Here is a 21,375-nt window from a genome sequence, read left to right as displayed (position 1 = left end):
TTTCTCTTTCCCCAAGTATTTAGCGATATGTGTAGGCTCTCCCACACTAGAGGCCTTCAAGAGGCAGCTGGACAGCCATCTGTCAGGGATGCTTTAGAGTGGATTCCTGCATTGAGCAGGAGGTTGGACTCGATGGCCTTGTAGGCCCCTTCCAACTCTGCTATTCTATGATTCAATGAACTTCATCGATCCCGGATTTGTTTTTAGGTTCGGCTGACAGCTTAAAGTTGTTTACGGTTGGTTTTAGATGCATGTTCCTGTGTATACTCTACATTTTTTATGGTTTTAGTTGTTTTAATCTTACGTGAACTGCCCACAGAGCGATTTAGAGGGAATCTAAATCTCTAAATAAAATTTAGAGATGTAATATATATTTTTTAATCTGGTTGAGCTTTTATATTGTATTTTATATTATGGTTTTATACTGTTGTTTTATACTTGAATTGTCTTAATTTTGTAAACCGCCCAGAGATCTTCGGCTATCGGGTGGTATAGAAATGCAATAAATAAATAAATAAATAAATAATATTTTTTAAAAAATAAAAAAAAACTAAGAAAAGGGAGAAGCCACTTAGGAACAAACACCATTTTAATGTAAATCGACTGACGTTAGGTAATCTATAAAGAGTGCTTGACAGAGTATTTCCTTTTCGAACGTAAGGTTCACTTGCAGCCCTCTGAGGAAAATTCTTCCTGCCCTGGATATGAGCAATAAACCAAATTATTTTACTGCAGACAGTAATTAGGCAGGAGGGCTGCTAGTAAAATAAATAAATAAGTAAATAACCCTTTCCCTGCTTGCTGCCCTAACCCTCTGCTCTCTCTTTATGGTGCTCTGTGGAGTCACTGTTTCCTGTCCCTCCTGAACGGGCCTCGCTCATTTTCCGAGGGCAGCCAATCACAGGCCAGGACACATATTGAGTGGATATTTACAGCACCAGAGCTGCCTCCATAACTTCAAGCCTGCGGGAAGCCCTTGGACTTCTGTCTTCAAAACGCTGCAGCACAGCAAAAGGCAGGCTGTAATTGGAATGGCAAACTTGGGTTGCCACGGAAAGAGGAAAGACAGAATTCTGCAGGCGAAGGGTTCAGGTTGCGGGTATTGAGGACGGTCCTGCTCAGCTTAACGTTACTGTTCAACTTCATGAACGTCCAGTTCTTCTTGAAGAAAATTGGAAGCCGATCATTGGGGAATTGAAGCAGCAGGCATCGCTGCAGATGTGTGTGTATTCTTGTGATAGGTAGTTTTCTGAACATATCTAGCCACGCTACTGAATCTACGGAGTTACACCGTAGAATCAGAGAGTTGGAAGTGGAATGTCCGTTATTGTGGAATCCGTCTCTTTTGGGGCTCGGCATACTCTTGGTGAGCACCAAGCTCAGCTCGCATTTATGGGCTGAGCAGTGGCTTTTCCTGAAATCTTGCAACTTCCCCTCCCCCCCCTCTCTCTCTCTGTGTGTTTTAAAAAATACGTAAATAGAAATGTGTGCAAATTGCAGTTGGGCAAGCACTAGCATCCGCGAAGAGGGTGAGCTGGCGATTTCTCACCAGGCTTCAAGTCCCATCCAGATGCCCAATGCCATCACTAGGTTGCAGTGCCTGCAGATGCCCTCCCGGTGCTTTGGGGGTAGCGATCTGCCATCCCTCCCAATCTGCTGCTTGAGCAGGGAATTCACCCTGCTTCATGGGAGGACTGATCCTGACCACTACATTCATCCATCCTTCTCTTGAAAGCCTCTAATGAAGTAGCATTCCGCGCATTCCAAGGCAATCAATTTTATTCTCAAACAGCTTGTAATGTTAGGAAATTCTTCCTAATGTTTCGTCTAAACCCCTACATAGTATTTGAAGCTGTTAGTTTGGATCATACCCTCTGGAGCAGGAGTGGGCAACTTCAGGGGATACATTTTTATAGGGTGGCCATGGCCATGGCTAGACCAGGGCAGGATCTACACTACTGCTTATAATGGTTTATAATAGTTATGAAAACTGTTCAGGCCCAGGACACATTACATATACTGTTTTCATAATGTTCTAAAAGTGTTATATCCTGCTTGGTGTAGATTGGGCCCAGGCCTATATCCCGGGATTGTCCTGGGATCATCCCTGTACATCCAAATGACACACAAGGGATCCTGGGAGCAGGCAGGGACGACCCCTCCATTTGCCTGGGATAATCCTTAGGTCTAGCTAAGGCCTTTATGAAAAGGTGGACAGGGCTCCTGTATCTTTAACAGTTGCATAGAAAAGGGAATTTCAACAGGTGTCCTTTGTATATATGGAGAACCTGGTGAAATTTCCTCTTCATCACAACAGTTAAAGCTGTAGGAGCTATACTAGAGTGATCAGATTAAAAAGAGGGCAGGGCACCTACAGCTTTAACTGTTGTAATGAAGAGGAAATTTCACCAGGGTCTCCATATATATAAATGACACCTGCTGAAATTTCCTTTTCAATACAACTGTTAAAGATACAGGAGCCCTGTCCTCCTTTTCATAGGGTCACCCTACATTTTTATCCCCCAACCCCCTCCACCGGTTGCCACTACTGCTGTGCCACTGAATTCTGCAGCAGTGCCGCCCCCACAAACCAGCAATTTGCCAACAAAGTTTGGCAGCAAACCACTATGGAGAGCTATAGAGGCCAAATTTATCTTGTTTGCAAGCTAGAATTGACTGTTCTACCACTCTGCTTAGGGTGACCCTATGAAAAGGAGGACAGGGCTCCTGCATCTTTAACAGTTGTATTGTAAAGGGGAATTTCAGCAGGTGTCATTTGTATGCACGCAGCACCTGGTGAAATTCCCTCTTCATCATGACAGTTAAAGCGGCAGGAGCCCTACCCGCTTTTGTATCTGGTCACGCTAGTATAGGTGCTGCCGCTTGAACTGTTGTGATGGAGAGGGCATTTCACAGGGCGTCTGGCAAGCTCTCAGGCTGCTGTGGGTTTCTGAGCCATCCCTAGTTGGAATGTATGAGAAATTCATTTCAGTTCATTTTAAATCAAGAATTACCGAGTTCACACCTTTCAGACCTAACACAGATTCAGAAGCGATCTGTGGCCAAAGTCCGTAGAATTCTAAGGTTGCAATGTGATTTGCAGATACTGGCCTCCCCTCCTGCACACAAAACATTGTTTTACTACATGTGTACACAAGTTTTGAAACAATTTTTGCCTATTTTTGATGCATACATTTGGGAAAATATGCATGGAAATACCCACGGATTTCCATTCCAAAAGAAAGAACAAAACTTGCGATCTGATACGAACTTGAGTCAGAACGAACTTTGATATTAAATTCAGAGGGCTTCCGCGAGTTCGAGTTTTGCTGCTTCACTCATCCATAGAGAACAGTGGTGGGTGGAACTGAAGGCAAAACTGATAGGACCAAAAACAAAAAAAGGGGTAAAATAGGGTGACCCTATGGAAAAGAGGCCAGGGCTCCTGTATCTTTAACAGTCATGTTGGAAGGGGAATTTCAGCAGGTGTCATTTGTATGCATGCAGCACCTGGTGAAATTCCCTCTGCATCACAACAGTTAAAGCTGCAGGAGTCCTGCCCTCTTTTGTATCTGGTCACTCTAATATTGCTCCTGCAGCTTTAACTGATGTGATGAAGAGGGAACTTCACCAGGTGCTGCATGCATGCAAACGACACCTGCTGAAATGCCCCTTTTAATGCAACTGTTAAAGATACAGGAGCCCTGTTCTGCTTTTCATTTGGTCACCCTAGGTAAAAGGTCCAGTAAAATATCCCCATATTTTACTTGAAACCTTCTACTGCCAGTAACGAAGCGTTAGGAGATGCATTTCAGGTTTTTAATATATGGGGTGGGGGTGAGGAGAACATGCAAAAGCTGCAGAATCCCCAGTTGTTGGCCTGGTCAAAGGCCAATTAATGGGGGTTGACTGGGACCCCCTGATGTATATAGAAAGGACTACAAATAACTTGAGGAGGGGAGATGCAATGGGGCACTTAACTATCCCAACCATAGGTGGCGCTGTGCCCAAAATAAGCCAATCAACCATGCTGCTCGTTCCACAATGTTCTTAGCCACAAAGTGGTTGTTTCATTAAGCATCCAGTTTGGTTTGGCTTCTTTTCCCAAAACGACCCGACAATGGCACTGTTATTGTCTCCACCCGGCCGCAAGCCCCAGACTACGAAGCGGAACAGGGACAGTCGCAGCCCAAGGACCGTCACGTCACATGTTCTGTTTCAGTAGACATTACAAGGGAGAGAGGAAGTGGCATCACGCTGTGTGATGTCACTTCCTCTCTCCCTTGTAATGTCTACTGAAACAAAACATGTGACGTGACGGTCTGCATGCGAAGCAGGTGCTCTGCTCATGATCTGTGGTTTCTCCCCAATTAGGCTGCCTTTGCACCAAAACTGAGACAAACTAGTATTGTCATGGTTGTGTTCATCTGACAACTTGTGTTAGACTGCAGGACATTTTTTTGGGGGGGGGATTTTTGCATAGAAACAGAACTGTTGATGCCTTAGCATTCACCGTAAGTGAAGCCCTTATTGATATTCATGTTCATAAGCGCCGGATGGTGCTAATTGGCCTAGGGAGGGCAACCATTTTCACTCCATTTCAGATATCCAGGAGAATTCACTTATTTTGCAAAATTTGCTTTAGCACAGAATGTGCTTCATCGGTAGTAAATTTGACCACTAGTTCCACAACTCTAGATTGGATCAGATGTTGGCTGCTAGCAGTCACCACACTTTCTCTCTCTCTCTAGGCACTCAGAAATAGATTTTGCTTTTAAAAAAATATTTTTTTCTATTTCCCAGAATTTTAAATCAAACTAATTTGTCAAACATTTCTTGGGTACTCTTTCTCAATGCAAGGCTATACATCGCCCCCTCTGAGCAAAATAATTGACACTGGGTCTGAGATTTCAAAGTTCATTCAGCACTCCGGGATATGTTTTCTCAGGTGCAGCTCGCATAAATCCATTCATATGAGTCAGATCTATTTTGACGTCATCCTTTTCTACGCTGGTCTGGATTTATTCCTTATCTTTGTCCCTATTTCCCCCAACATATTGCTATTCATTTGCTCTCTATCTATTTTCCCCTGAAGTGTTTTTTTAAATGTTATATTTACTTTTGCCAGTTATACGAATCACTGTGATTTGAAAAAAAAAATTATGGATGTTGCTTTTATTTTATGATACGAACTTAAATCTGTACACAGTACTTTGGATACATTTATGTTTAGAAAGGTAGGATATCAATCTTGAAATAAAACAAAATAAAACATTCAGATGTGTCCCATATCGCCTTATGGCAAGACACTCAACTTACAGAACTTTGTGCTTTCAGATCATAATCATGTCATGTTGTTGGAGCTGCCCAGAGATCCTTTTCATAGAATAGCAGAGTTGGAAGGGGCCTACAACGCCATCGAGTCCAACCCCCTGCTCAATGCAGGAATCCACCCTAAAGCATCCCTGACAGATGGTTGTCCAGCTGCCTCTTGAAGGCCTCTAGTGTGGGAGAGACCACAACCTCCCTAGGTAACTGATTCCATTGTCGTACTGCTCTAACAGCCAGAAAGTTTTTCCTGATGTCCAGCTGGAATCTGGCTTCCTTTAACTTGAGCCCGTTATTCCGTGTCCTGCACTCTGGGAGGATCGAGAAGAGATCCTGGCCCTCCTCTGTGTGACAGCCTTTTAAGTATTTGAAGAGTGCTATCAGATCATAATCATGTCATGTTGTGGGAGCTGCCCAGAGATCCTTTTGTTATAGGGCAGCATATTAGGGTGATCATATGAAAAGGAGGACAGGGCTCATGTATCTTGAATGGTTGCATTGAAAGGGGAATTTCAGCAGGTGTCATTTGTATGCATGCAGCACCTGGTGAAATTCCCTCTCCATCACAACAGTTAAAGCTGCAGGAGTATAGCTAGAGTGAGAAGATACAAAAGAGGGCAGCTTTGTACATTGATGGTGCTATATAAATAAATAAATAAATAATAATAATAATAATAATAATAATAATTTCACCAAGTGCTGCATGCATACAAAGGACACCAGCTGAAATCACCCTTTCAATACAACGGTTAAAGATACAGGGGCCCTGTCCTCCTTTCCATATGGTCACCCTAATATTATAAATAAATGGATTCCTCTAATCTTTGGGTTGCTTTGTTGTGTGAATCCTGCCCACTTCTGACTACCCTGTTCTCTGCTACAAGGCAAAGGGAGGGTTGGCCATCTGCCCACTTGAAAACATCAGTTCAGTGCTGAGAAGGCAAGCCTCTTTTCTTTCCTGCCCCAAACACACCACTTGATAGATTTGTAATTAATATGCAGAAGCAAGAAAATTGCTGCATGATGAGTAGATTACAAAGCCCGCTCTTTCATCTTGTTTGCATTTCCCCCCTCCCCCTCCACCATCCCTTGCCAATGGCTGTGATTACAATTCAGGCGCCATTTCCATATTTCCTTGAGCGTTTCAAGGAGCACATTGATTTGATGGTTCATTCCATTTTCAATGCGTTGCAGGTGTTTGGTGACAATCAGGATTGCTAGCATAGGTTGCTTCCATCTCAAGGCCCTTTAGTGTTGCTTAGGCACTGCTGTTCCACAGTCAGCTGGAAGTGGGACGAAAATGGTGGCTCCATGCAGCATTTAATAGAGTTGCTATATTACCCAGCAGTCCTCTTCCCATGGCTAAGTTCCTTCAGTAATGTTTACTGAAAAGGAAGTCCCATTCTACAACGATCACCCATGATGCTAATTTGTAGTCTTCCCCTTACAAGTTCTGCCTCTTTTATTGCTTCCTGCTCTGCATGGTGGGTGGGATTCCAGATGAATTGCCCCTTAATTAGACAGCTCCTGTTCCCCATGGAAGAGGGGGTTTAATTACTGGTTTAGAAAGAAAAACGGATGGAAGGAAACCAATAATTAAGGCTACCCGCAAATTCTGTTGAGACCCCCTCCTGCAAGTTATCTATAGAGAACTTTTAGCTCGTTCCTAGTGTTTATACTCTAAACCTCCATCCCTGTGGGATCCTCAGGGTGACTATCATAATATATAATAATGAAACACTGAAAACAATGAAACCATTTGGAATGGTGTGTGTGTGAAGCTCTTTCAGCCAAAGGGCTGAAATTCCATTTCAGAGAAGCTATTGAGGACTGCACTCAAGTGGTGGGTGGGACCAAAGGCTAAAAGGGTGTGGCCAGGATACGCAAGATACCAGCATATTTTAGCTTACAGTTCTTAATGCCAGTAACTAAGCCTTAAGAGAGGCATTTCAATCTTTTAGGCTGAGAAAAGGAACCACACAAAGCCAGGGGCCCACAAAATGCTCTGTGGTGGTGGGAAGGAGGTGTGGCCATGGGAAGGGGGTGTGGCCATGGGAAGGGGGTGTGGCCTTCTGGAGGACTCTGGAAGGCTGGATTGAGACCCCTCGGTGGGGCAAATCTGGCCCGAGGACCTGATGTTGTGCACTCCTAATCTGAAAGAAATGTCAAAGAACCCATTTACCAGCAGCAATAGCCACAAAAACCCAGAGAAATTGAGCTCAGACCATTCAGTAAAATCCACACTGAGAAGAAGTCATTTTGATTTGTTTTCTAAATGCTCCCAATTACCTCTCCCAGGGCAGAGAACGTCATACTGTGATTGCTAGGGATAAAAAGGCCAACATGCATTCCTGTGCCATTAGTAACACATCATCATCATCATCATCATCATCATCATCATCATCATCATCAAAAATAATAATAAATCTTGATAGAATGATATGTACAATCATATAAAGGCTGCATGTTTACCTATTTGTCATCAGTATAGACCTGCACACTGAAAATCCAGAGAGACGAAAGGATTCAATCAGTACAAAAATTGGATATTTCCCTGGCAAGCTCTAGTGTATTACAGCACAACAGATCAAGCATTTATTTTCAAAATGGGTTAAAAACTGTCAGTATGACAGCTGTACTAAGAGACACACTGATAGCTAGTGGGGCACAGTAGTTGGAGTATTGGATTGGGACTTGGACAATCTGGGTTCTAGTTCCCACTCCTCCATGAAGCTCATTGGGTAACTTCGGGCCAGCCATTGACTCTCAGCCTAAGGGTTGACTCTCAAGGTGGTTGTGTTCCTTGCAGGAGGAAAAAAAAGGAGGGATTTAAATGTAAGTAAGGAAGAAAGATGCTAGGAGGCACAGACTCTCCTACGAAATCCACTCCAGGTTTTTCTTATTTTCCTGCAGCAGCTTCCCTTCACAACCCAGTCCTTTGCTATTGTTATTTCCCCCTCTTACCTTAATGAGCCTACAGAGGACAAAACAAAGGGAGTTGTTCTTTCCCTCCCTTTATGGTGTGGAAAGTGGAGTAAGAGAATCAAGCCAGTTGCAAATGGAGCTTAGGAATGCAGAAAGGCTGAGGGAAATAAAAGGGAGAATTGCCATTGCCCTCAGCCTTCTCCCATCCTGTCAGTTGATCAATTCATATAGCAAAAATTCATTTTTCTTCAATATCTCCCTCCGGTCGGAACATAGTGGCACAGGAGATCATTGACTGGAAGGTATTTGGAAAGAATATATTCTTAGAGTGAAGGGTGGATGCTGTGGTTTAAAGTGTTGATAAGCAGTTGCTACAGTGACATTCTGAGGAAAAGCAGCAAGTGGTGGATAGAACTGAGGGAAGAGACTGTCCAGGGAAAGCAGTTTTTGCACATGAAGAGAGAGAGAGAGAGAGAGAGAGAGAGATGACCTGAGAAACACCAGAGAGAAATTGAAAATGGTACGGCAATGCTCTTCCCTCAGCTCACTTCTTAGCCCCCGCTCCCATTCAGAGCTATATTATTCTTAGAAAGCGAAGAGAAGAGAGGGGGAAAGGAAGAAACCATTGCAAATGCCATTCGGAGAGAGAGGACACACATTCTTTCCCAAAAATCTACACCAGGTTTTTCTGACAACCTAATTTAGCCGCTCATGAAGTTCCATAATTTTCAACGCCCCTGGCCTGTTGGCAACCGGGTTTGTGGAAGACTGGCTAAAGCATTTATTTGAGCCCACCTTTTGACCCAAATTAAGTCCTCAACATGGCTTGCAACATAAACCGTAAAATAGCATAAAAGCAAATATTTAAATTCGGCACAGGAATATAACAGTAAAAGATGCATAGCACAACCCTGTGTATCTTTCCTCAGACGTTAGGCCCATTACGCTCAGTGGGACTTCCTCCTAATCAATTGTGTAAGGGATTGTAACCTCAAAAGCATTTTACCCTTCTCTTCCAAAGCCCCAGAAATAAGCCTTAATCAGTATTTTCGATGTTAGAAGAACAATTCAGGACTGCACGATACCATAAGCTTTGCAGTAATCTGGCTTGAAAACAGGCTGGCTTGGCTATTACATATGTGCTATTCATTTGGAAGAATAAAGTTGGCTTGCTAGGAACACCGTTATCCTGAGAATACAGGTGGCCCATTGCAAAAAGTTGACTATCACTGGGATGCACAATGCGATTGTTGTTGTTTATTCATTCAGTCGCTTCCGACTCTTCGTGACTTCATGGACCAGCCCACGCCAGAGCTTTCTGTCGGCCATTGCCACCCCTAGCTCCTCCAAGGTCAAGTCTGTCACCTCCAGAATATCATCCATCCATCTTGCTCTTGGTCGGCCCCTCTTCCTTTTGCCTTCCACTTTCTCTAGCATCAACATCTTCTCCAGGGTGTCCTGTCTTCTCATTGTGTGGCCAAAGTACTTCAGTTTTGCCTTTAATACCATTCCCCCAAGTGAGCAGTCTGGCTTTATTTCCTGGAGTATGGTCTGGTTTGATCTTCTTGCAGTCCAAGGCACTCTCAGAATTTTCCTTCAACACCACAGTTCAAAAGAACGCATAATTATAGGGATGTTGCGGAAGCCTGAGAGAGGGGTGGAGGCTAGTAGATGCCCCACTGCATGGCCTCCTGGACTCCAGTCCATGGACCGCTGCACTTCCCTACACCGTTTGGCTCCCTAGATAAGTTGCATGGTCTGCAAGCATCCAGTGACCGGCGCTCAGCCAGACGACCACTCAGCAAGCCGCCATTTTGTGAAAATGGCCATTTTGGGGGTGGGTGGGTAAAAAGCCTTTTATGCAAATGGTGGCTATAAAGCAGCCATTTACACAAAATTACAGGCATGAATGCTGGTAATCTCGCTTAAATGGCTCACTCAGGGGTCAGGCGCCATGCAATGCTCGCCGTGCACCCATAGACTGTGTGGCAGCTCATCCGGAGAAGTGAAAAGGGTGGCCGGCCGATGGGGTTTTGGCAAGCAGTGTGTGGTGCAAATGGATTGGAATCGGTCCATCTCTATACATAATGACAGTTCATGTAATTCTAAAATATAAAGGCATTCATTTCTGAATGGCCAAAATAATTTTTTGTGATCAGGATGTAGGAGTCGCTGAACTAAAATATTCAATGAGAATCCTGATCTTCAGATTCCAGTGACAAGATTATCATTTCTCTCTCTCTCTCTTTCGGTTAAGGAGCAGTTTGTTCAATCATGCATGGATTGACCTAGTTAAATTTTTCCATTTTTGCAGAATTACAGTCAGGACAAATCTAAAGGCATACATACAGTATGTCAGTTTTTTAAACTGAACATTCAGTCCTTTGAAGCTTCTGTCATATTCAGGCCTTCCTTACATAAAATATAATGGAGTTTAAAATCAATGATCAGTCTTTGATTGAACTGCTGAAAGCTTTCCAGAAAACATATCCTGAAAGTTTTATGAAGGCATCCTATAGGCATCTGACTGTCACTGCAGTCAGAGGCTTACATCTCTCTTCCTTGTCTTCCATCCCTCTAGTTTTAATTTTATATGTGTCATTTTCAGTATGTGACATCTACTAGAAAACACATAAAGACAGGTGTATCCATGGGCTGTGATTTTCTACAGCTACAGTGGGATGATAACTGATGGGGTGTGCAACAAACTGTTGCAGTGCTGAGTGCTATAGTACAGGGGCCTGGCCACTCCATTCCATTCCTCCTTCCACCTGATTTTCCATTCCCCTTCTATTCTCCCTTCTATCTGGATTTCCATTCCCCCTTCCATCTGTTTTTCCATTCCTTCTTCCATCAAGTTTTCCATTCATCCTTCCATCTGTTTTTCCGTTCATCCTTCCCCCTGTTTTCCATTCCCCCTTCCATCTGGTTTTCTATTCCCCTTCCATTCCCCTTCCATCTGGCTTTCCATTCCTCCTTTCACCTGGTATTCCATTCCCCTTCCATCTGGTTTTCCATTCCCCCTTCCATCTGGTTTTCCATTCCCCTTTCCATCTGGTTTTCCATTCCTCCTTCCATCTGGTTTTCAATTCCCCTTTCCATTTCCCCTTCCATCTGGTTTTCCATTCCCCTTCCATTCCCCTTCCATCTTGTTTTCCATTCCCCCTTCCATCTAATTTTCCATTCCCCCTTCCATCTGTTTTTCCATTCCCCCTTCCATCTGTTTTTCCATTCCTTCTTCCATCTGTTTTTCCATTCATCCTTCCCCATTTTCCATTCCCCTTCCATTCCCCTTCCATCTGGCTTTCCATTCCTCCTTCCATCTGGTTTTCCATTCCCCCTTCCATCTGGTTTTCCATTCCCCTTTCCATCTGGTTTTCCATTCCTCCTTCCATCTGGTTTTCAATTCCCCTTTCCATTTCCCCTTCCATCTGGTTTTCCATTCCCCTTCCATTCCCTTCCCATCTGGTTTTCCATTCCCACTTCCATCTGGTTTTCAATTCCCCGTTCCGTTTCCCCTTCCATCTGGTTTTCCATTCCCCTTCCATTCCCCTTTCCATCTGGTTTTCTATTCCCCTTTCATTCCCCTTCCATTCCCCTTCCATCTGGTTTTCCATTCTCCTTCCAATCCCCTTTCCATCTGGTTTCCATTCCTCCTTTCATCTGGTTTTCCATTCCCCTTTCCATTTCCCCTTTCATCTGGTTTCTGTTCCTCCTTCCATCCATTTTTCTATTCCGCCTTCCATCTGATATTCCATTCCTCCTCTCCAATAGTTACTCAGCATTCTAATCTCCCCTTGTCATTGAACTGTTCTCAGGATTTCCCTTCCTTTACAGTCCCCCCCCAAGATTTTTTGTACTTCCACAAACCTTAGGGTTCCTCTAAGCCTGCTGATACCACTTGTGCACTGGGGTGGGGTGCCATTTTGGCTACATAATCAACAGCATTCACACCCTGAACATCAGGACTAGAAGGAATGATAGTTCTTCACCCACCATCACTTAAGTTATCTGTACGTCAGGGGTCCCCACCCTTTTCGCTTCAGTGAGCACATTTGGAATTTTGAAAGAGTGAAATGGGATCAGCTCCTTTATAGTTTTGACTGAAACAGTGGTTTCACAGCTCTGCTGACATCAGAGCCACCAGTCTCTAATGGGTACAAAAGGGGGTGTCTTTTGCCTCCGCCTCCCCATCCCAGTCACTTTATAATGTAACCGACACATTCATTTTCATTGAAAACACCCAACCAATATTATTCCCTACGTAGTTTGCGCACTTAATTTAAATAAAGGAAAACCAAATATTATCAGAATGTTGGTAGTGTGCATGTCCACATTTCTGAGTACACACTGGATGAACTGGCTGGTAGAGGGAAGGGAGCAGGGGAACAGAAAAGAAAAAACAAGTAGCAAAGACCTTTTGGCAAAGATTTGGGCAAAGATGAAAATGTTCCATAAGTGACTGTTGATTCGACAGGCATATACATTTGAGAAACCGCAGTTCACAGTTCACAACTGCGGTAGAACGGGTGAGAGAATGCAGTTTCAATCCATGATTAAAATATAAAGGAAGCTGCATTTCTTCATGGGAAAAGGGGAAAAAAGAACAAAAGAAAAAATGAAAAAAAAATGAAAGGTAGCAGCAGCAAAATTGTAAGCTCAAAAAAGTAAGAGCAAAAAAAAAAATACAAACTAAGAAATTATTATCACAGTCACTGCTTATATATTTTAATAAGGCACTGAGTGTCTATAAATTGCTCGTTAATCTGCATATATGAAAGAACACATTTAAAAAATTGTCACAAATCCCAAGAGCCAAACCTGCATTTTCAGAAACCAAGCAACAGGCACTTCGACAAAATCTGAATGCAATTTCAGCCAGCTAAAGGAAACGCAGGAAGCCCAAACCCAAACCAAGGCACATTCTTGGAATCTATCTCTTCTGAACGTTTGCCCCAGCTGATTAATTGGGCTGTAAATTCCAAGACTGCCAAAAATGGAGACATCTGAAGATTGTCAAGTCATGGCAGGCTCTACCTTCCAGACCGAAAAAAAAGAAAAGAAAAGTGCCTCCCTTTATTCACCCACTTAAATGCCAATCAAGCAACGTCTCCTGGAATGGCTTCATCATCATACTGCATAGCGAACAGGCATTGTGCGATACCAAGCACTGGGGTTTACTGAATGGTTAGCCTGCTCAACGAGCTTTTGTAGAGACATAGGCTTAGGCCATAGCTAGACCTAAGGTTTATCCCTGGATTGTCCAGGGGTCGAACCTGTTCATCTAGGTGACACACAGGGGATCCAGGGCTCAGGCAGGGGCGAACCCTGGATGATCCCAGGATAAACCTTCGTTCTAGCTGTGGCCATACTATATACCACTTTCATACTGCTATATGCTGCTTGGTGTGGCTCCTGCCTTTTATATACTGCTTTCATAGTGCAATATCCTGCTCGGTGTAGATGAGGCCTTTGACTCAGTCAGACCATTGGTCCATCTAGCCTGATATTTACCAACCTGGCTGTCAGAGGCGCTCCAGGGTCTCAGGCAGGTGAAGCCTTCCCATGACCTTCTACCTGTTCCTTTTATTATTATTATTATTATTTATTATTATTAATAATTATTAATAATTATTAGTAATTAATTATTATTATTATTATTAATAATAATAATTGGCTGGAGATGCCTGCGATTAGAATAATAGAATTCCAGAGTTGGAAGAGACCTCACAGATCATCTGGGCTAGATCTGCACTACTTCTTTATAGCAGTATTGAAGTGCACAGATAACTGTTGGGGCAAAATCCACATTCCATTTACTGCTTTCATAGTGTTATATCCTGCTTTTTATTCCACACCCGTAGTGATTTGACACAAGGTGTAGATCTGGCCCTGTTCCCAACTGCTGCTCAATGCAGGATGCAACTACAGCATCCCTGACAGGTGGTCATCCAGCCTCTGCTTAAATACCACCAGCAAAGGAGAGCTCGCCACTTTCTAGGGCAGCGCATTCTGCTGATGAAGTTTCTTCTAACGTTTGGTGAAATCTCCTTCCTTGAAATGTCTACCCTTTGGTTGTTGTTCCGACCTCCATCTTCTGTGGGACAGCCATTCAGATATTTGAAGATGGCTATCATATCTCTCCTCAACCATTCCCCCGATTTACAAAAATGCAGTTTTGTAAAGGGGGGGGGGACTTTAAAATTTCCCTAAAAGTCAGGCGATGATCCAATCTGCTTCAAAGTCGGCATGTATAAGTTCCTATGTGGGCGCTATCATGGTGCCCAGTTACATGTGTGTATCTTGAAAAACGACAGAGATAAATGCTGTTTTGTAATTCGGGGAAATGATTTAGGGTTAAATCTTTTAAAATTCTGTAAAAATCAGGGGATGATTCAATCTGCTTCAAAGTTGGCATGCAAAAGATCCTATGTGGAAACTGTCATGGTGCCCAGTTACATGTGTGTATGTTGAAAAATGGCAGAGATAAATGCTGTTTTGTAATTCGGGGAAATGATTTAGGGTTAAATCTTTAAAAATTCTGTAAAAATCAGGGGATGATTCAATCTGCTTCAAAGTTGGCATGCAAAAGATCCTATGTGGAAACTGTCATGGTGCCCAGTTACATGTGTGTATGTTGAAAAATGGCAGAGATAAATGCAGTTTTGTAAAAGGGGGAAACTTTAAAAAATCCCTAAAAATTAGGGGATGATCTGATTTGCTTCAAAATTGGCATGAATAAGGGTCTGTTTAGAAGCTATCATGGTGCCCATTTTCATGTGTACATGTGCTTGGGAAAGGGTCTGAATCGATCTGAATCGATCCAAAGCTATTCGGACCTCCCCGAACCGCTTCAGATCGATTCGGACCTCCCCAACCCACTTTGGATTTGGAATTCAGAGGTCTGAATCACTCTGATCTGCTTGGGATTCAGAATTTGGATCTGAAGCAGTGCACAGCTCTTGTCATTATGCTGAGTCAGACCATTGGTCCAATCTAGCTCAATATTGTCTTCATCAGGGGTAGGCATATCTGGCACCCTCTGCATACTTTGGACTACAACTCCTATCACCCATTATCATTGGCTATGCTAGCTGGGGCTATCGGGGTTGTAACTCACACCTTCTGAAGGCACTAAGTTCCATACTTCTGGCCTTCTTTAACTAGAATCAGCTCCTCAGGGTTTCAGAAAGGGTTCCTTTCCTGACCTATCTGAAGATTTGGGGCATTGAATTTGGGTCCTTCTGCCTGCAAAACATAGGATCATAGAATAGTAGAGTTGGAAGGGACCCATAAGGCCATCAAGGGTTCTAACACATGTGTTCTACCACTGAGCTACAGCTCGCTCTGATAGTTTGTCATAAACATTGTCCCCAGATCATCTGTGCATCAACCAGTTTTTCCTGTTTCCAAACTTTTTTCTTTCTAAAAAAAGGCGCTGTATGGGCACTCACGCAAAACAGCTAGATTCCCTGAATGTCAAGTTAATCTGATCGGAGCCCAGTTAATTAATATGCCTTTTGTATTCTAATTGAAAAGGGAAAGAAAAGAAAGCCAGCAAGACAGAGCATGGAGAATGTGCAACTAATGCCCCGCTTTTGATGCTGTCTGGGAGTGTTTCATTACATTTTCTCTCTCTCCTAACTGGCTTTGCTATAATGAATTATTTTTATGCCATCTGAATAAAAGGGTAACACTCTGTGTAGTGTATCTAAAAAAATAAAATGCCACACTTGTGTCTCAACACAGTTGTTGAGGTTTACTTAACATCTACATTGCTAGCTTTGCAACACTCCAAGTCCGGGCTCAATTCAAAGTGCTGGTATTAACATTCAAAGCCCTAAACAGCTTGGGGCCAGGCTATCTGAAGGAATGCCTCCTCCCATATGTGCCTGCCTGGACCCTAAGGTCATCCTCAGAGGTCCTTCTCTGTGAGCCCCTGCCAAAGGAAGTGAGGCAGGTGGCTACCAGGAGGAGGGCCTTCTCTGCTGTGACACCCTGGCTGTGGAATGAGCTCTGTAGAGAGGTTCACCTGGCACTTACATTATACTTTTTTCAATGCCAGGTGAAGACCTTATTCTCCCAGTATTTCAACAGTTTAACATCTTAGTCTTTTAATCTTGCTGTTTTAAATCTGTATTTTTAATCAGTATAAATCTCTCCATTGCTGCTCCGTTTCACCCTGGTTGTGCTTTTATATAGTAATTTTATTGCATTTTTATACTATTACGTAGGGTGACCATATGAAAAGGAGGACAGGGCTCTTGTATCTTTAACAGTTGCATAGAAAAGGGAATTTCAGCAGGTGTCATTTGTATATATGGAGAACCTGATGAAATTTCCTCTTCCTCACAACAGTTAAAGCTGCAGGAGCTATACTAGAGTGACCAGATTTAAAAGAGGGCAGGGCACCTGCAGCTTTAACTGTTGTGATGAAGAGGGAATTTCACCAGGTGCTGCATGCATACCAATGACACCTGCTGAAATTCCCTTTTCAATTCAACTGTTAAAGATACAGGAGCCCTGTCCTCCTTTTCATATGATCACCCTAATGCTATTGTTTGTTTAATACTGTTCTTTGTTTTATACTTTGATTAGTGTCTGATGGTTTTAACATTTGTGAACTGCCCAGACAGCTTCGGCCATTGGGTGGTATAGAAATGCAATAAATAAATAAATAAATAAATATTTATAAGCTGCCTTTCACCTGCAAGTTTCCATGGTGGCAAGGTCTTGCTGGTCATTCCAAAATGAATGAAATGTTACCATGAAGGGCCTTCTCTGCAGTGGCACCCACCATTTGGAAAACCCTCCCCTGTGTGGTTTGGGAGGCAGAAAATATGGCATCTTTTAAAGGCCACCTGAATACACACTTGTTCACTCAGGCTTTCCCTGGGCTGTAGGTAAACTAATTATGCCAGTCCATTTCACTGCTCCATTTCACGGCTACTTTACTGTAGGTGTTTTTATGCTGTGTTTTAAAGCTATGATACACACACACACACACACACACACACATATATATATATATATATATAGTTGCAAGCTGCTGAGAGATTCGATTATATTGAGTGGTTTATAAATGTTACAAATAAATAAATAAAATTAAAAACAAACAGAAATATAACCCCCCCCAAAGCAACACATTCAAAAGCAAATTCAACAAGAAATGTATTTCTGCAGCTGTCAGCAAGCCAGACAAAAACACAAGTCCCAATTCAGCCTAAAAAAAACATTTAAATTTAAAATTCAAAACTATTAAATTTAAGCTGTAAAAAAAAAAAAAATGTAAAATAGCCCAGGGCAAAAAGAAACCTTTTAACTTGGCAGCCAGAAGAAAACAAAGTTGGTGCCAATCGGATTTCCTTGGAAGGACATTCTAAAATTGAGATGCCACAACAGAAGAAGCTTTTGGATAGGGGAAACAGAGGATGTTTGCGCTTCTCCAAATTCCTCCGTGAAGCTTGGTTTGCCTCATATGTAAGCTCCAGTGCAAGTGTCTTTTTTAAAAAATTGGGACGAATGTGCATATTTCGGGTGCACTCAAGGTGGGCATGTCTTCTCATAGGCACCGTGGCAGAGGCCTGGGAGAGGGGGGTCAAACATGATCACTGCATGGAAACCTTGGCCCCGTTCAGAAGACACCTTAAACCATGGCTTTAACCTCGGTGGCTAAGCCAGAAAGCTGGGCTGTGTTCGGAAGACACGTTAAACTACGGCTTTAACCATGGTGAATAAAGCAAAAAGCCTTATTCACTGTGGTTAAAGCCATGGTTTAAGGTGTCTTCTGAACACAGCCCAGCTTTCTGGCTTAGCCACTGTGGTTAAAGTCATGGTTTAAGGTGTCTTCTGAACACAGCCCAGCTTTCTGGCTTAGCCACTGTGGTTAAAGCCATGGTTTAAGGTATCTTCTGAACGGGCCCTTTGTTTCACTTCCTGGCATTTGCCAACAAAGGGGCAGCGGCCTCCATTACTCCAAATATCATTTTTTTTGGGGGGGGGGAATCTAATAATTAATTGAGTGTTTTAAGAACATCCAACTGCTAATGCAACTCAGACCCAGTGTCTTTTTATTTGTTTTGAAGAGTTGACCTTTATGGTATGTATTGATTATGAGCTCATTGTACCATGCACAATAATTAAATAAAACAAAGATATTTTAAAAAAATAAATAAATGAGGATGTGGGGGCAGGAGTTCTGACTTGCACTAATGCACACTTTGGAATGTGAACGCAAGCTCTGGAAACTGAAAATTCCTTGAGAATGCTGCTGCTGTTCACTCCAGTTTGCCCAGCATTTCTGCCAGATGGTTGATTCCACCCATGTAGCAGCAGTGCCCCAGAGAGGGAGGGAAGCACGCTGGGGTGGCTGTAGGAAATAGCACAATGCAGCTGCCCTGGTCTCCTCCCCTCCTGCCCCTGCGAACACCCCCTTTTCCTAGTCTCTGCCCTCCATTTTCTGAGCATGGAGAGATAGCCATAGCGGTTCTCTCCATGCTGGTTATGAGGTGGGGAGGGGAGAGAGAGAGAGAGAGGGGCATGGTTTCCTGACACCCAGCTTGGAGCCCTGTCATGATAGCACTCTTCAAATACTTGTAAGGTTGTCACACAGAGTAGGGCCAGGATCTCTTCTTGAACATCCCAGAGTGCAGGACACGGAATCATGGGCTGAAGTTACAGAAAGCCAGATTCCGGCTGGACAGCATGAAAAACTTCCTGACTGTTAGAGCAGTACGACAATGGAACCAGTTACCTAAGGAGGTTGTGGGCTCTCTCACACTAGAGGCCTTCAAGAGGCAGCTGGACAGCCATCTGTCAGGGATGCTTTAGGGTGGATTCCTGCATTGAGCAGGGGGTTGGACTCGATGGCCTTATAGACCCTTCCAACTCTACCATTCTATGATTCTGTGAGCTCAGAGTCAGGAAACAAAACAATCCTATGCCCCACCTCTGCCACTAGGATGCCATCTAGGGGATATAGCATTGCTCCTGTATTCCTGTTACATAATCAGATTATGTATTTCATCAGGGAGAGGCAATCATTTATGCATGACACTGAAGCCCAAGGGCTAAATACTGGAAAACATTTTCAACCATCTCTACAGATTTTGAGACTCCAGGGGGTATCACACATATACTTTCAATCACGTCTTCTCAGCTATGAGGTCTAGAAACGTGCTTTTAAAAAAGTAGACAAAAGTAGGGATTCGCAGGAAGCTGAATTTTATGCCTTCCCAAAAAATTATAGTGTATACACTACCTGGCGTAAAATCCAGTCCAGCTTTTAGAAAACAGCACATATGCACACGCATACCCACACACAGATCCTAGAAAATTCAAATATTAATGCTTAAAAATAAAATAAAATCATAATCCACAATACTAAACTCAGGGATCGGGAACCATACAGACAGATTGAAAGCAGAGATACCCATTTTTAGATTGGGTTAAGAACATAAGAACTGCCAAGGTGAATCAGACCAAGGGTCCATCTAGCCCAGCACTCTGTTCACACAGTGGCCAACCAGCCATTGGCCAGGGATGAACAAGCAGGACATGGTGCAACAGCAACCTCCCACCCATGTTCCCCAGCAACTGGTGCACACAGCCTTGCTGCCTCTGATACTGGACGTAGCACATAGCCATCAGGACTAGTAGCCACTGAATTTATTAAATCACCTTTTAAAGCCATCCAAATTGGTGGCCATCACTGCATCTTGTGGCAGTGAATTCCATAGTTCATTGGCTAGTTCATAGTTCATAGTGAAGGACTTCCTTTTATCTGTCCCGAATCCCCGTCTTACTAGAGGTGCAGGGCTCTGTGGCTTTGGGTCCGTGTATGTACAGACATTGCCCAGGCCAAAAACCGAACCTGAGATAGCTACTTCTATACCCAGAGAATCATAGAATAGTAGAGTTGGAAGGGGCCTGAAAGGCCATCGAGTCCATATTGAGGGCAGATGGAAGTGTTGTGGGCTCTCCCACACTAGAGACCTTCAAGATGCAGCTGGACAACCATCTGTCAGGGATGCTTTAAGGTGGATTCCTGCATTGAGCAGGGGGTTGGACTCGATGGCCTTGTAGGCCCCTCCCAACTCTGCTATTCTCTGATTCTCTGATTCTATGATTGGGCTGCCTCACACGTAGAGACATGCTGGGGCCCAGGAGAAGAGCAGCCACCCCTCTTCTTCCTCTGTTCAGCCACAGCCTCAACTGATCCACCATGAGAGACACCAGGGCACAGAGGAGGACGCTCCCAGGTCAATCCCTGTCTAATCCAAACTTCTGCAAAGCACACTCCAACTGTAAAAGCGGTCCGTGCTACAACGGAGTTTCTGCCGGAGTGCTGTCAGTGACATCCACCGTTTACCTCGATATTCATCTCCTCCCCCAAATCATTAGTCAGCAGAACGCTGCTCCACATTGACCCTTGGGTTGCTGTAGCGATGTTGCTTATTCCTTCCATCCTATCATCTGCCACTAATCCAATCTATCCATCAAAAGGAAGACTTCGCTCCTCACCCGGTGGGAGATTTAGTTTCCTTAATACCGTTTTATGAGACGTCCCATCAAAGGCTTTCCAGCAACCCAAGCCAAGGATTTCCGCTGGGTCACCTTTAGCGAATCTTTTATGAATGCCTGCAATGAACTTCAACAGGTTAGTGAGGGAGAATGTTCCCTCTGAGAACTCCCGGCGGTTTGACCCCGGTCTGCAAGCCTTGCGTCGTCCTTGCCTTAATGAGGTCCACATCATCTTTTATTTCCAATTTGCACTGTAGCTGAGGTGCTTTGATGTGCTGTAATATGCTTGTGGGGTTTGGATAACTGTGACTTTTACTCTTTCATGGCCCCCATGGCTTTACAGATGAGAACTGGGTCGCCGTTGCATACTTTAAACATACAAAGGGTTCTCATAGCAAGGATGACTGCCTGGCTATTACACAGTACTGAAGGCAGTAGAGGCTGGTGGCTCCGACATCAGTGGGGCGGTGAATCCGCTCCGGGGTACAGTCAGAACCAGTCAGAGATTCACACTTTGGATAGCTCCTTTAGAGTTCTGGCTGAAACCCGGAGCGGACTTCACAACCCACTGACTTCGAAGCCAGCAGCCTTCACTGGGGC

Source organism: Elgaria multicarinata, chromosome 5, assembly GCF_023053635.1.
Source record: "Elgaria multicarinata webbii isolate HBS135686 ecotype San Diego chromosome 5, rElgMul1.1.pri, whole genome shotgun sequence".
NCBI lineage: Eukaryota > Metazoa > Chordata > Lepidosauria > Squamata > Anguidae > Elgaria > Elgaria multicarinata.
Note: the sequence above shows the minus strand (reverse complement) of the source record.